Source organism: Ischnura elegans, chromosome 8, assembly GCF_921293095.1.
Source record: "Ischnura elegans chromosome 8, ioIscEleg1.1, whole genome shotgun sequence".
NCBI classification, from domain to species: domain Eukaryota; kingdom Metazoa; phylum Arthropoda; class Insecta; order Odonata; family Coenagrionidae; genus Ischnura; species Ischnura elegans.
This window is the reverse complement of record NC_060253.1, coordinates 72,945,334-72,963,317: the sequence shown is the minus strand read 5'-3', so window position 1 is coordinate 72,963,317 and position 17,984 is coordinate 72,945,334.

Genomic DNA, 17,984 nt, shown 5'->3' with positions numbered 1-17,984 from the left:
TGAGCTCGATCGGCGATGCGAAGGTCGTGTATTCCCCTTGTAAGTAAGTAATAAGACTAGTGTAGGGCTGCTGATGGTGGTTGTGTATGATGAAATGAATGACGTTGAGGTAATTGTTGGTACTACAAGTTAGCCGGTGGGTAAAATATCTCTGAGCCACACTGAATCACAGATGGTGTGGTATATGGGAAAGAGACGAATTCCTTGTTTAACTGACCCATTTCCGTCCGCCGCAGCCACATGCTACATCGTACCCTTATGAGCATATAAGGGTCTCGTAGAAAAGCTTTTCTTTTGTTACAGTCGAGTCGTCACAAATGTGTTGTTGATGCATGCAATTACATATTCCCGTTATGAGTTGAATTTTGAAGCGGGTCGAAATAAGCCTGCCGACGAAAAGACCCGAAATAGAAATTCAATATGGACGTTCACTACCTGAAAATTGAATGCAAGTATTGTAAAAGTTAATAAGAAATTGCATTGTATAGATTAGTGAAATTTTCATTGATTAACAATTTCAAAGAGACTAAAATATATCGTTTGGCCTTGAGATTTATTAACTGTCATTGCGAATGCCAATTTAAATGGAAATTGAACCCGTTTGAATTCAATTCGCACATCTGTCGAAATAATAGGGATTTATGGAAGTAATACATCTTCTCCTTCGATCTTGCCATTCAAAATGCTGCTTCGACTACTTTTTCCTTCAACTTTTAATGACTAAATGCGTGCCATTTCACAGCCATGGTGGATTCAAATTACGAAGCAAAATAATTGAAGATACTACGTACAGTTGTAATCCGTACTACGGCATGTCTGGAAAACTCAATGAATTCAAAAACTCTGCTGGATAATTTACAGCTTCGTTGGTATCGCAAACTGTATCTATAGAAGAGATGTCTAGCTACACAAACAGTACTGATGGTCGTAAAGGGGACAGTAAGCCGAAAAAGCTAAAATTTCAGCATTTTTATGAAAGTTTTTCCTAAATTCACCGTATATCACTTTCAAATATTGAAGTTTATTTAGTAAAGATATTCAAAATATCAGCAATCCAAAAATATGCTTGCGCTGAAAACCCTTACTATCAAGATAAATCGAAGACATTGAACAACATTAGATTCCGACCTCGTTATCACCCGGTGTAGCCATAGGTCTTTCGGGAGAATTTAGTGGACGTATCTCCCAAATAGCACACTGGATTAATTAAGATGGCCATAGACGCAACGTACCTAAATATCTTCGCAACCACAAGCACTAAGTTTTCTACTCGGAAATGGGTTAACGTGAAGGGACACATTTTAAAACTCGCCGTGTATTTTATAATGGATATATACGTGTGCGTATATGAAGAATGATCGCAGGCTTTCCCGGCGTATCGAATCGTGGAAGGTTATTCAATTCCACCCGGTCAGCTTCTCCTACTCTATCTCGGACGACGTTTTGATGAACTAGTTATCCATCGTCACCAGAGCATGATCGTCAACAGGGCATAATCACCAGGGCAGCTAATGGCATCAAGCCCTGATGACGATGGAAAAGTCGTTCATCGAAACGTCAGCCGAGATGAAGTCGGAGAACCTGACCCGGTGGAATTCCTCGAATAAACTTCCACAATGTGCATTTGTATCGGTGTATATGTGTGTATAATTTCAATGTTTTTTCTCTGAACTACCATGTGCATTGTCAGTTGGTTTATTGAATATCAGAGTTATTTTGTGAATCTTAAAACATAGTGTAAAGAACATCGGTTCTTTTAAAGTTGAATTAACTAATTAATTTCCATCCGGCCTGAAAATCCACCCACGGCGACACAAACGTCCAGTTTTTATGATAATATTCCATAAGGAGCATCGTTGATCGATTCGATTAATCGATCTAGCAACCCTACCCTCGATGCGAAATATCTCCAGCCCTTCTACCTTTCAATTCCCTTAACACTGTCACGGTCACCTCTCCCTCCTACAATATGGCTTTCCCCCACCATTCTCACAATAATGATATCAAACTGGTCCCTCGCGGGCATCCCAAAGCGCTTCTTCCTCCCGCTCAACTGCGTCCCCAGCCGGTCAGCCAATTCCCCTTGATCCCGCTGGGAATTGTGTCTTGGTCTCTAACCGATGTCCAATACGCAAGGCTTACTCCTAGCTTCCACAGCTACCACCAGCGCACGGTCTGATTCTCTGACCCTTGAGTCAAAATGAGTAACAAAACACTATCCACAAGCGTCTTCAAGGATGAGCTTTTCGCTAATCATTAGGCTAATGTTTATGGTTTATGTTTAGTAATGGGGTTATTTATATATCTACGTAAACTTAACGAAAGAATAAAATCTTTTCCAACGAAATCTAACGAAAAAATTTTAAAAAATTCTACACTCTCAGACTTCATTTAAAGTTGGCACACATTTTGAGGATAATGCAGCTTATTCTAATATTTCTTCTAATATTTTTTTACTGCGGTAATAAGATATAATTTTATATTATGTTTAACGGAAGGGAGGGAGGTGTTTCATGATATTCGTGATAAAATTTTAAAGTCATGTCAACGCTAGAGCTCCGGGTCATATTAAATTCTAAAGCCCTTTTTGTTGTCTTCACAAAAATGTATGGGTAAATACTGTTACTGTACTGTAGCTAAGAAGCCTGGAAAGAGTTTCAGAAATTGTTCCTTCATCTGTATATGATAAGACTTTGTGTGTTCACAATGATGTATCACATATTTAGTTACGGTATTATTTCAATTAAAACCTCTGGAATGTACCAGGTATATAGGTGCAATGGAGCCATTTTCCCTACCATTTCTTAAAAAGTATTATTTTTTAAGGCTGCTCTAATGTATGGTTGTTTGTGATCGTCAATGTTATTATGTTCGTAGGATTCCTACGATTTAAAGGCTATTTCGAGTTTTTTGAAGATAAAAATAAAAATTTACTGTGGTCAAAACGATATTTTTTTTAATAGCAGGTAAAGGATTAATGAAAAATGCAATTTCATGCAAAAATTAATATTGGTACAAAGAGGAATAAAAAATGTCATTGGACTTTTAGCCATTCTGTGCGTACCCAGCGGCATTTTTTATTGACCCAGTAGCACTGACTAGTTACGTTTCCGGCGTTACTAACATATTTTCAATTTCATTCTGACATAGTGGTACTTTTGGATAACTAAATATTTGCAGTATGCTGCTGTTGTGTTCTAAGTTGATTTGTTATCTCAATGCTGTGTTCAAATAGGTGTCAGGAATATTTCTAGATGTTTTGTATATTTCCTTTCCTTTATACGCCTCGATGTAATCCTACCATGTATAACTGAGGTGGCTTTCTCATGTCGAATTCTATTTACTCCATTCAACCTTCTGCGTGCATAAATAAGCAATTATGCAATTTCGGTTCGGAAAATATTCTAGCATCCTAGATTTCATCTCTGTTCCACAATAGTGGTACAACGGTTGATATTATTGAACGGGAATAGTCACGCGAACTTCATTAAAAAGTTTCGACTACGGGAGCTTTGTTTAGAGTTTTAGCGTGGGTGATTTTGAGTCCGCCATTTGTCCGATGCTTTTATATTCTAGCAAATGCAATGTTTTCCATCAGCCCTTGTATTTTTTGCTCTGCATTTTTTCCACTCAACCTCCATGGCGTGGGTGGGGGATTAGATTTTGTATTTTATTCAATTTCATCTTGTTTCATTCTGCCAAGGGCCGTAGTCTCACCCACGAGCTGTTAAATGGATAAAAGGTAGGCGTTGAGACCCATTAGACTGGTAGCATACCTCACCTGGCGTCCGCGTGTTAAATGTTGCGAATATATGCATCAGTTCGCCGTCGCTGAGATAAGGCACGCTTTCGGCGTTTGTTTTGTATTTTAGCTTCGCATTTCCGCCACCAAGGTTACAGCAGCTTTGTCGTTGCTGCTGCTGCTGCATCCTATCTCTTTGGATTTTTTTGACCGTTTTTTTTTAATGCTACGGCTCTGCCGGACTAAATTTCCGTTTTATTCTTTTTAAATGGGGTGCTGCCCACTAAAATGGTAAGGTTATCCGCCTGCCTCTTGCTCAATATATTATTTTCCTGAATCCAGGCGGCATGCATGCTCTTTGTTATTTCATCGGACTCAGCGCGTCTCAATCAAGTTGCGAAGGTTTAAATTCCGCGATCTTGATGTCTCCAAACCCATTTATATTTAAGTAGCATGGAATAAAAACACAGAATTTTACGCATCTTTGGTTTATTCATTGCAATTAGCATCTTGGGTTAATGTATACCCCACGTCATAGGCGAATTTAGTGGGGGTGCGGGGGAACGTGCACCCCCCAAACTCTAAAAAGATAGAAGATATTTTTAATACAAATATCAATCAGTTTTATATTTTAGTATAAAAGTTATAAATATTTACATATTTAAATACTTAAATGTTTAATTTTTTATATAAAAATTAAGAGTATTTTTCATAGAGTAATTGTTGCATGTAGTATTTAATCCCAAATATGAGGAGACCGTTTGGCTGCTGGACCCTGGTGCCTCCCCAGAATAAAATACTGGATCCTCCCTTACCCCACGTATGTAAAAGAATTATTTTGAGAATAATTAAACTATTCTTTGTTTATCGGGTGTTTCCAAGTAATTCAAATCAAGAAAGAGGATAAGTTTTAACAAAGTCTCATAGCGGATTGCCAAATTTACCTTAAGTGTTCACGCAATGATTTAAAAAATTTCCATAATTTCATTTTCGTAATTCATGAAGGCTATGTGAGGAATTCAAGTAGACAGGTATATTCAACCCATTCGCTACTAGTGAAAATAAAACTGTCCTTATATGGGATGTCAAGTTTTACAGTATGTAATTAGGGATCCTGGCAAGAAAGATAGTAAAAGACTTAATATATAATTTGAGACAGTAAAATACGGTCTCATCAAATTGAGATAATTGTCTTCTTATTTGAGTGTCCTCTATTAATATTAGCAGTAATATGCTTTCTCATTCATAGTTAGACCCTAATGACGTGAATATACTTGCACTAAGTTATGGAGAAAATTTTGTTTTTTTGCGGAACTCTACAATTTTATAATAGAATTGTGAACATTAACTTTTGGAATAACACCCTTACGTGAAAATTCATAGTTTTTCAGTATTTTTTTTTTCTTTGATGTGCTTTATCCAAAAGGCTTGTTACGTTCTCGGTAAGATTGATTCTTAATGAGACTTCATATTCCACGAGCATATGGATTGTGGTTGGCACCAGCGGAATGAAAATTTATGGGCGTGGAATCTCGTGCCCATCATCTGTCCTAATTTCCATTTTGGATTCTTGGCTCCAGAACCCTTTTAACTCGCTACCTTTCGTCGTCGGACAATCGCCTGGCACGCTACCAATTCACTGCAGTCCTTGCTCTGTCCATTGCGCCATTATTTTTCCTGGGCACTCAGGAATCATCACGAGAGGGTGGGTCAAGAAAGTTAAACTGTCACACTGCTCGAAAACTTCTAGCTCGGCAATTTCTTTCATCCATTGTGTTTTATTCAGTTGGGGATAAAATATTACCACCTATTTTAAGTTCTACCAAGTAGGTCATTACTTAATCGTTCTTAAGTTTGGAAATTGTTGGTGGCCGTATTGTTTCCTGAATGAGTAAATTGTAAAGATATATGACAGCATATCGCCTTTTGAAATTTCATTTCATCCTTACTTACTTTAACTCCCTAGACCATTTTTATCAGTCCAAATACCATGGATAAGGTGATACTTGACCTCACCAGCGTAGCGCATGCTTTTACGCGATCCGAATATTCTAATGCTCTCATTTTTGCAATTCCTTTCTTCACCTGTCTTTCCATAGTATTTCTGCCTTAGACCTGCCCCATGGTCCTTTAAAAGTTGGGTTTTTCTTCCCATATCATGGCGTAGAATGCTTGTATTTTTCTACCTGATGATTTTATATCATTTTATTCTTATGACATATTTATTGTGTACCTAGATCCGCACAATGTATTGATAGATATTCCCTATTTCATCGGCTTATGAAGGAGATAGAACTCTGGGTCTTTCGGAAACTCAAGATATAAAACCGCTTCGAACGAGCCATTGTTCATCACGTAAGACTCTTATTGGTTATTCGTTGAAGTACGCCTCATTTTACCAAACTCAACCGGAAGCGGATGAAATCTTAAAGTTTTTTATATAAAGAGAATGCACCACTTCCACTTGACCGTTCATATTTTATATTTCTTCGTGAAATATAATTTCATTAGCATGATGAGGATGAGTTGGTTCCTAAATTTCCGGTTCTTACCTGTCGGTTCCCAGTTCTTCGTTCCCACAAAAGACTTATCATTTTCTAAATATATAGAAAGTTTCAATGAACAGGTATAAGAATCGAATTAAAATAACGTTATTTTTAGGAGCAAATAAGCCAGAAATCTCATCCTATATGCATAAAAATTTCTTTATAACTGCATTAGTCTTTCCCCAAGTTTTCTTTAAGAAAAATTGACATTTGTACCCGATTCGGGTCCAATCTATTCCTTTTTTTGGTCAAAAATATTGGCTGCTTAAATTAAAAGGACTTCTTTTTAAACAATAGTCGATGGAACACAAAGATATCTTGTGACAACTGCTTAAGCCTCTCAAAGGGCCTCTCATCACATCTATTCTTCATAGCTCACTCAAAAACTTCTAAAACTATCTGAAAAAAAATATTTTTCCATTCACAAATAACTATCGTACCCATGTATGGTAAATTAAAACTAGTGGTAGATCTTAAACGTGCATATTGACATCATCGTTAAGTTGGATAACGTCCAAGTTATTGCTTATTTCCTTATAATCACGTACAGTAAGTAATATTTGTTTAAGAAATGGCTTAATTTCTCTTACAAAGCTTGAGTTATTATTTTATATTTCACTTTTGGGCATTATGTTTGCTTATAACGCAGATAGAGACGTGCTTTGTTAATCCCTTCATTTCGCCTTACCTTATTTCGGTGAAAGTAAAAAATGAACTCAAATTTCGCTGAGAGCTTTCAGGCTTGCCCTCAAATTTTAAAATATAGACCAAATATAATGGCAAAAAATTCGAGACTCATGAAATTATAAATTTTAGTGAATTTTATCAAATTTGGCATCAATTGGATTAGCGTCTGTTGGAGAAGAAATATTACCTACCTCTTTTGAGTAGGATTCACCTCTACTGAACCGCTAAAAAAACAATATTTTTTGCATGCTTATTTAAAATAAATATCTTTCGTGTATGATATCACTTGATATTAAAAATGAAAATAAGGGTGTACAGAATGTGGAAAGTCAAATTTTTATATTTTTTAGTAAACCCTCTTTAAAGTAGTGCTGGGCTGACCACAGCGCCATTTTAATATACCACTGTATATAACACTATTTTGTGTGAAGTAGTTGTTGGTCTGTTTTAATGAAGCATAAATTTTACTGCATCCTATAATCCATTATTTCCCGAATGTTTAATTACTAGGCGGATGTTTTTGGTTTGGTAACTTATTTCGTTATTCCTATTACGACTGCTATACAGCTCGGAAAACGTCGCATTGTGGAACGCTAGGACTTAATTTTGGGTTCATGTAAAAAATACGTGAACTCCTTCCGCCGTACATCAAATCTACAAGTTAATTCCCAAGCTTTATGATAAATTCCTAGGCCTATCTTTATGTTATGGTAACTAATTTCGTTATTCCTATTGTGACTGCTGTACAGCTCGGAAAACGTTGCATTGTGGAATACTAGGCCTTAATTTTGGGTTCATGCGAAAAATGCGGAAACTCCTTCCGCCGTACGTCCAATCTACGAGTTAATTCCCAAACTTGATCCCAAGAACTTAACCTTCTTGCTCTTGATGGGTAAACGGTGGTGGTACGCGTAATTACCGAGACCCCATCTTCGTGCAAAGCGGACCGTTCAGAGTGATTTGCAGCGCCACCGCATGGAGCGTCAGCGTTGAAGGCGTAGAGCCGTGCGCTGTTCGAAATTAGACCACGGGGTCGAGTGGATGGAATCCGCGAAGATGCTTTGACGAAAGTGCGGGGACACTACGATGAATGCCCGACATATGTCATCTAGGTGGATGTAAAGGGTTCTAATCGCGCTGCAAATCCCCTTCCGAAAACATGCGTGATTACAAGTCCTCTTTGATGATACAGACTCTCCGAATCGTGGTCACGTTGCACTCAGCCGGTACGGAATGAACTTGTTATTAATTGATAAGTCAGCGACTCGATTTGATAACGTAAGTTTCGTCAAAGCAAAAATGGTGTTGGCTGCTCGTTTTTCTACTTCCAATGTAGGTCATTTTTATTTTACAATTATTTGTTTGCATTCATGCGTCATTAGCTTATTTTATAAGCAGTGAATGAAGTAAAATTCCATCAGATGATCTCTGCATTCTCTTCGGGTTTTCACCGCGTCCGTTAGCTTTTGGTGACAACAGTTTCGCTGACATTGCAATCAGCGTGTTCAGATCGAATCTGAACTTCGCCTTTGACCTGAAGATGCTGACTGCAATGTCAGCGAAACTGATGTCGCCAAAAGCCAACGGACGCGGTGAAAACCCGAAGAGAAATCACAGATCATCGGATCAACGGCGTGTAAATCTTCAAGCCTACATAAAATTCCATCAGTTTTTTTAAAGAAATCTGTGCATTCCCTGTATAAAATGTTTTATTATATTTTCCACTTAAATGCCGTATTTTTTGCGATCCAATAAAGCGATTGCAATCAGCGTTGCCAAGCTGGGGAGTAGTTGTGTTAGTATTATTTCAATAATTTTTTGTAAATTTTCTTCTTTCAAATTGTTTTGTAATAATTTATTTGTGCCACTAGATTGTTATGAAAATGAATGAAAATGCGAAGTTTTTGTTTCCATGGCCGTGAAACAACAAATCAGACTTTTTTGTCCATTAATTACATCAATTATGTGCCTAATTTAGGTGTGTTTTTTTTTGTTTTATCTTGTCAAATTATAATGAAAAATAATTTTAGGCATGATATTTTGTTCTGAAGTATTGCGTTTCAATACTTGTTTTGGTTTATTTTCCTATTTTGGGTTATAAGACCCGAGGATGCATTATAAAAAAAGCGAAGCATTGGTCAGTCAAGTTTTTTAATCATGTAAAACAAGCCAATCAAACCAATCAAAAAAGTTTATATTACATTCTACGTATACTTGCAGCAACTGAAATATATGTCTATATTACTTAGTTCTTAATATGGACCTTATATATAAAAATTTAAATGAATATTTTGCATAGCTCTTAAAAAAATACCTTAGAAAGACGGGGCCCATTGCCTATCTACCTTGGCCTACAGCATTAAGTTGACTGCTCCCTTCGTTTTTAAAGTTTACATATGCTAGTGCCCTTTTTGACTGTAGTTGTCAAATGTTTGTGATGTTAACGTAACGGAGCGACCTGTATTCTTTTTCATCCTTATTTTTATAATAAAACTATTAGATGGAAGCTACTTTTCCATTAATCAATTTCTCTCCATTTCAAACTATTTAAGTATTCTCTTTCTTTCATTACACTATTTTCTTAATTGATTTTTCACTTTGTATTTCTTGCCATATGTGCCACCTCTCATCATATCCTATGTCCATGTTCGAGCGAAAGTGGTTTTTAGTTCAGCGGGCATGGAGGCAAAAGTAGAGGTTCTCGATGAATGGTGTCATGGTGCCGGAAGGCGCCGGAGCACCGTTCCGGCACTGGTTAACTAAAGACATAATAGTCAAATAACATTTTTATCAATTTTGATGCCACAAAATTTCTAATTCGTTACCAAAACAAAAAAATCTGTACTAAAATGTAAATAATAACTTTTAATAAAAAACACACAGGGTAATATTTCACTTAAAAAATAATTGAGGAAAATGCGTATCGGCACTGCTAATTTTGCCATGACGTCACTCTTCTCGATTGAATGAAAGGGAAAAGAACAAATATTAAGAAATAGGGGCATAGGGGGAAAATTAGAGAAAAGGGATGGTTGCGGTGGCGTAACTATGTGAAGATTAGGGGATAGATCCCCCCCCCAAAAGCCTCAAAGAAATAGAAAAGATTTTAGTGCCAATATGATGAAAGTTGATATCCAGGAATACCATTTTTCAAAACTTTTTCCCCCAAAGCATATTCCTAGTTACGTCACTGGATGGTTGATTTGATTTGCAATATGTATCTTGTAAACCAATGGAACACGTTCAGTAATTATCGTATTCTGCCGAAATTTTTTATTTTCTTCAGTTCAATCATCTGTGATATCCTTTTCCTCAGAACGTAATACTTGGTGTATTAACTGAGATGTCGCTCAGTCCAATTTTTCAGATCACTCTTGGTCGCACGTTAGAAATTTTCTGTTAAAAATTATATCGACGAGGAACTTCAACTTGAACTCAAGACTTCTTCCGCATATATATTTTGCATAACGCATTTTCCATTATAACGTTCTTCTAAATGTATCCACTGATTTCTAGTCAAGGAGGAAATATGGCCGGGACAATGAGAGCTAACGCTTCCTACCCGAAGTGGTATTAATATCGGGAGGATTTATGTTTGTTTACCGATGGAAAATTAATTCTCAGAATTGGAGGAAAACGGGGTAGCACTGGAACTTCCTAGAAAACTTCTAAGTAAGCTACGGGTGTAAACATGTATCCAATTAGGAGTATATCGGTGCAGAAAGAAAGAATCAGCTAAGGGTCCTTCTTCTGGTCATAGTAAAATTGATATCTTCGTCTTCGTTTGTCATTAAGATTTTTACCTAGTAAGGACTCAAAATTGATATATGGGGATAAATATAATGGGAAGGAATGTTGTAAATTATTAAAAATTACCAACTTTTATTGTAAAGCATATGGTGTAAGTGTTAATAGTATTTTGGAGCGCTCTGTAGGCGCTGTGCATGTTTCTCTTCGTTGGACGTAAAAATGTTATTTTTACATCACAGGACAGTCTCTATAAATGCAATGAATAGTTTGTATGCGGAAATAGAAATAATGTCTTTATTACGTATCTATTTTATGGATTGAACATGTAATATCTCATTCACTCGCGTGAAAATCTGAGTTCTGGTTTTAAAAATTGATAACAATTATAATAATATTTATCAGACAATCTTCGGTAGTACATTTTACTGCAGAATACGAGCGCATTCAAAAAATTAATGACTTATTTTTCTTTTGCAGGTAGGGTTGTGAGCTGGTCGAGCATATTTCACCATGGGTTTATATTCCATATCATCTCGGTAAGCATATTTCCAGCTCTGTGTAAAACTGCTCATTATGGTCGGAAATGAGTAAAGTAGTGACAAAATGTCCTATTTAATTCTTCATCCAGTGGCGATTGGAGCTAAATTTATGTTGTTCATTTATTATTTGTTTTTAGAAAGTAAAATATTTATATAACTCAGATGATAGAAAGGTCTATTAAACACAGAAATTTATTCTTCACAAAAGACGTATTGTACATCGTGGTATATTCTTGAGATAGGACTTGAAAAATATCTTTTTAGATTGATCCTCATGCTGCCTAATTATTGTAAATTTATCAATTTTTATTCTCTGGATGTAGCTTTATAGCTTATGGAAGACTTATAATGAACGACCATTACGCTTAATTTTTTTACAAACGTCTCAGAGCTGGAAAGCTAATATTGATTAGCTTGCAAAAATATGTTTGACTGAGGTCCCTAAAAGCCAAAAGGTACAAGTTCAATTTTTATAATTTCGGTGTAAATCGTAATGTATATATATTAAGTGATTCACTCGTATCCCTTTGCCACATCAGTATTGTGTACCCCACCGACCATTATCTGCACTTATCTCCCAAATTATACTTGTGCACCTTGGCTTATATGGACCTCGATTTAATTCTTCGCTAATTCTTTTGTTACTTAAGCCTGGATCATTTGATCATTTTTTCGTCATTTTCGAGTTTCCAGCGATCACTCGAGTGATCACTCGCAAATGATCGTCGCCGGCATTTGTTTTTCGCGATCGCTCCAATGATGAGGATTCCCATCACTTTTTTCATCACTCGTCAGATTCCCATCACTTTTTTCATCACTCGTCAGATTCCCATCACTTTTTTCATCACTTTTTCCGTCTCTGAAACCGTCACTGAAACACCATATCAGCCAATCAGAACGCATTCCCGTATGGAGCGATTGCAGCGCAACTTTTGACTATCGTGGGAACGACATAAGAAAACATAAACACGCTATATATTTTCATGATGCGGGTCCCATGACAACGAGCTGTATTTCAAAATGATGCGAAAAGAGACGGCGGGTGAGACCGTGTGATTCAGAAAAATGATCGCTCGAGTGATCACTTTTCGTGAAGAAAAAAATAATCGTGTGATTCAGGTTTTAGTCTAGACGCTGGACAAACGTTATCATGACAAGATAGCCACTTCCTTGTTGGAGCAAGGCATCCCCAAATATCGGCATAGTAGGAAGTGTCTTTTATAGCTAATAAGGAGGAAGGGTTGGCAATGTACGCGTCTTAGTTAAGTAAAAGCATAATTTTAATTATGTGGCTGCAGCAGTCCGTTAACAATTCTTTGAAGAGTTAAATTTTGCGTCCAGTACACGTTATGTTTCTGTACAAACGCATCAGAACTTAGTAGATTATTTTTATGCTGTGTTGATGTGATGAAAATTGTGTAATTTTTTCTTCATTAATTCTATTATAACTCGGTACAGACGAAGGACAAACGTTGCCTTGAAAAGAAAGGCAGTTCATCAAATGAACCAGGCATAAGGCATCCCCAAAGCATCGGCATGGTAGCAAGGGTTTGCAAACGTCACGTCTTGGTTGAGTGATTGCGTCTTAAAAGGGTTTCCCCCACGCGTCCCGGTTAATGTGTCCCTTCTCCAAGGGTCCCGAGTCGTTGAAGGGTACACTAAGGAGACGGTTTAGAAGGAAGGACATTAAATGGATTAAGGGGAGGCGTGGCTTTAGGATGCGCCAAGTGGTCGTTGAGATAAGGCCGGCCAAAGTTGGTTCCGGCGAATCCCCTGCGTCGAAGGAACACGCTTCGGTGTTTAATTTGGGAATAGTGGTGTAATTTCAAGGGAACGAATTTGGCGAAGAAAATTGCGTCGACTTCTTCTTATCCACCTTGTGTTACACCTCTCCACGTGTCATTGGTGGAGCTAAAAAAATTTATGGGTATTCCAGCCCATTGGTCACTGAAACTCAGTGGCGTAGCCTGGGGAGCTCCGGGGGATCCGGACCCCCCCCCCCCCCGAAATATAAAAACACAACCATTTACCTCCATAAAGAAAAAATATTGAAAAATCATTAATTTAGAATATATTTCTTCAACAAATGAAGTTTTTTCGATTATTAAAGTTAAAACTAAAGTAAAACCCTTTACTTAGCACCCTATTTTTCAAAAAGTTTCTCCCATGGTTTCCAACCCCCTTCCAAACGAAATTCTTGGATACGGCACCGCTCAAACTAACCTGTATACTTGAAAAAATGTGTAAAACAATAAATAAATAAAACATAAATCATGTTCCTATTGTTATTGAATCATTTTATCATCTGCAATACTTTCTTTTATGTCTTGAATCATCTGTTATTTATTTCCTCGACGCGGCCAGGTCTTACCCATTCTTGGTCACTCTTATTACCAGAGAATAATCTTAATTTTCGCCAATGATATATATCATCCCTTGTGCTATACTTGTGGGAGTCATTGATCTATTAAGGCCGAGGGGTTATTTTAGAATAGGTTTATTCGTTTTCCAGCTTTTTCTACAGTGCAAGCAACGATACCCAGCAAAATTTGCCTGTCAACATTCATACTCAAATGTGGATTTTCCCTAATTGATGCATATCTTCGGTCAAAATTTTTTCCTCCAATTTGCGAAGTTTCTACGATAACCAGCGAAATTATATTTTTTTGTCTTTTTACCATATTTTCCGGAATGATTTTTATCTATCATGATGGATATTGGAGTTGAATCTTCAATGTGAGTTTTATTTCCTTGTGCCATAGATAGTATGACTCCATGCCGTGTCCCAAAAGGTCTTTATTTTCGTAATCAGGCATCCTGCAAAAAATATTTAACCCTCGAGCGGGCGTGCATGATATTTTTACACGACCAGGCGCGTGGCGTACTTTGTCCACGATATAGAATTTATATGATAACACTCGATTTTTTTAAAATTTATGCTTATTTGTGGAAATTAGTTCAAGCTTGTATATTTATTGGTGATACAGATATAAAGGCACGCAGGTGGTACGTATGGTACACGGCCGGTCTCGCGGCGTACTTTGTACGCCACGGGTGTCCGGTTCCTCTTGCCGATCTAAAGATAAATTAGGTACAATATTCGAGCTTTGAAAACTCGCACTATGAACATTCAAAGTACATTGTTAGAATACACGATGCCATTCTAGACCAGAACGTACGCACAATGTTGAAATCCTTGGTTTTCAAATATTGGCGTACTTTATACGCCAGCGCGCCCGCTCGAGGGTTAATGGCTCGTTACCTATATCTGTACAGTGTAACTGTAAAAAGTATTTGTAATATTGATACGGGGTGGCAATTTTTGGCGGGTATTACGATTTGCTGTCAGAATAAAGAGTCAAAACTAGGTATCCTACTATATCTCTTCACCAAAGAAAAAATTTCCCAATTTTTAGTGAATTTAGTTTCAACTACCGACGTAAACGCCATGAGCATAACGTTTCCTGTGATATTTTTACTGATACCCTCTTTCCACCCTTTCTCACGATATTTCCTTTAGTTCTATGATTTTCTTCCTCCTTGTGCTCTTTTTAATGCGCACCCAGTTACTACTTACCTCCTAGACCTCCTCGGATTACTTTTACTTCAATTTTTACCTCAATTTCATTAAGTTAGTGCCAGTTTGTTTGTCTGTCCTTCTGGGAAAAATCTTGCAATTCAAATTCAACCCTAATTCCGTATTGGCTATCGAATGGAAAATTTACAGTGCATCAGAACCTGATAACAAGGCATTCTTAAGCTAATCATAGTTCTTTAGCGGCAGTATTTTCAACAATTAAAATTCCTAGTAATCGCTCATCTGTAGCATTAATTTAAACGATTTGCAATAATTCAAATGTTTCCGGATATTCGGCGATGGGCGAATGCACACGATCAAGTTTTGATATGAAATTATAATCGATTAAAAATAACGCAAAAACATATTTTAATTTTAATTGAAAAGATTAAATATTGCAAAAAATAATTTTAAAACCAACCTTTTTTATTCGAACTAAAAAGATGAAAATATACTACCTTGTCTTGGCTCATTGTCCAATGTCTCCAATCCAATTGTCAAATATTTTAACATCTAAAATGAAATTCTTCCTCTGTAAATGTTCATAGCGTGGATAAAGAACAGCAATCTGAAAACTATGACGATGAATTTATATCACCGCAGTCACAAATGTATGGTAAATGCGCACCACGCGTCTAATTTTAAACATTTTGTCTTCCATCTGTTAAACTTAAATGTGTGACCTTTGGCCATTTCTTCTTCCTTTTAGCTCTAACAAAAATGTGGATTTTTAAATTAAATTATTAAGTTTTTGCAATATTTTACGCCATTGTATTTACCACGTGATCATACTCTCTTAAGACGCGGACTACTTTTTTGATTATTCTTTGACTCATAGTGATCAAAAGTGTTCTTACTTCTCAAATTCTTTGTCAGACCTCCTAGGTTCTTGCTCTATCCGTCTATTTGATCTTCAGCAACCGCTTCCAGTACTAAGTCTCCAATCCCACGCCACCAAAGCTTGACCAATTTTCTTGCAAACTGCATTAAATTAAATCCTAAATTAATTCTAATAAACAGGTGGAAAGAAGGATGGAAGAGGAAAGACTAGCATGAGGGCGATGAAGGATTTATAACAGAATAATTACGCATGTGATGAAAGATTTGTATGATAATTCCAGACCAGATAACTTTAATTAATTACAATCATTACGCTTGGGGTGCAAAAATGCGCTTCAAATCTCGTATGGGTATCTTAAATTATTTGCGTGATGCGGGCATTAAAATTTTTGTGTGTAGTGCGTGTTTGAGGACAATCAAAAGTTGTATTTACTACCGTACTGGGAAAGCTGTAACTCTGTAAAGTTGAAAAGTCACTGATACTGTATTTATATTTCGTGGAAATACCATAAGAGGAATCAATTTATTAATGAAATTCTGTGAAAATGCAATTTACTGCTAAATCCTTAGTTGAAATCAGAATGTTTTTGAATTTTATTTCTAATTGCTAATGCATGATATTTACTGAAGCTAATTAGCTATCGTATAAAAGTAAACACATTATAATCCTGCAGTAATTAATGCTATTTTCCGTGGCCTAAGTGTACACGAAGCTTCCAGTTACAATGTGGGTAGATAGTTATATTAATTTCGTGCACATTTGTACAAGGACTCTTAAGGAAATACTCAGAAGGGGTGTAGGGACTTTATTTACGGAATAATTTTTGTAAAATTTTCATTCATTTTAAGTTTCTAGTTTTTATGGTAAGCTTATCATTTTATATTTGTAAACTTTTTTTCATCCATTAATCCGTGGTTCTCATTCAGTATTTTAAAAATTTGTTAAGCAGTGGTCACACATCCCTTGCTTTGCAAATAATAAATAAATATAAAGAAGTGAGTTGGAGTGATCATTTTTACTATTTACTGTCAAAAATCACTCTTGATGTAAATAAAATACGCTTCAAATCCCGGTTACATCTTAAAATTATTCGCACAGTGATGAATGAATAAAATGATTCTTCCCGTACGCTTTCTGTGGAATCAAACTATAATCTTATTTATTGTTGAAAAAAATCATATATTTAAGAAATATTTCCAATACATTTTATATTCTCATCAGATAAATGAATTTTGTGTGATTTGTTTTTCATTCAGCGTGATTGATTACCCGCATTAACCCTAATAAAGGTCAAGCAAATTCATAAAATATGATTATTACTTATTTATGCGTGCAAACTGCTATTTAATGGTTATCATTTTTATCGTATTATCGTCTTTCTAAGCTAAAACTACTATCGAGGAGGAATATCAAAATTTTTATTTTATTTTCGTTTTTAATTCCACATCGTAAACTGTTGGAAAAAAAAGAATATCAAATTCAAACTGGTGCTAATCATTCATGGAAATACAAGCTAGGAAAAGTTCCAATTAGGGTATAAACATCACTCCATGATTGCACGTCGCTAATTTCACTTACATTCTTTGTTACTGGGCAACAAGTTTTTTGTGAAACAAGTTCGCTGACTGAAGAAATGGCCTCTCTTGAATATCAGTTTTATTGCTAAGCAGTGTCATAATATTTCGATACCTATACGCTCGTCATTAATATATTGTCAAAACAAATAACTTTCATTTTTGGGAGTAAAGAATAGAATTTTTCTCTTCCTTTTGGCTATCATGTAAATACACCATGACTTCAACTTGTTCTCATTATTCATTACCTTTAATGAAGGGATTTATGTATGCTCTGAGAAAAAATTCTTTTCTTCGCAATATATGGCTGCTGTTTCTAATGGGACCCACGAGTTCTCAGCAACCGTGCGAGAGGACTAAGTTCAGTCGTGAATTTTCATATTTTTTGTATTGGTCCACTCATATTGTCCTTAAAAGTATTTATAAGGAAAGATGATAAAATACGTTGTAAATTTGTCTACCAGGAGTAAGCAACGGACACCTCTAACAATTGTACGTATTCTTCATTGCAATGGAGTCAAAATGTTGGAATTGATAATCATAAATGGTCTAAATTTTCCTCTCGATTGATATCAGTTTTAACTAAGCAGTGTATATGAAAGCGAATTTTGGCTATTTAATAAGTCAGGCTCATCCAACATGTGAATATTCACGTAAGCTAGGTTCGCCTTTAAGACATGATTATGGCTTTTGCTTACACATGCCATGGAATGTAGCGCGATAAATTT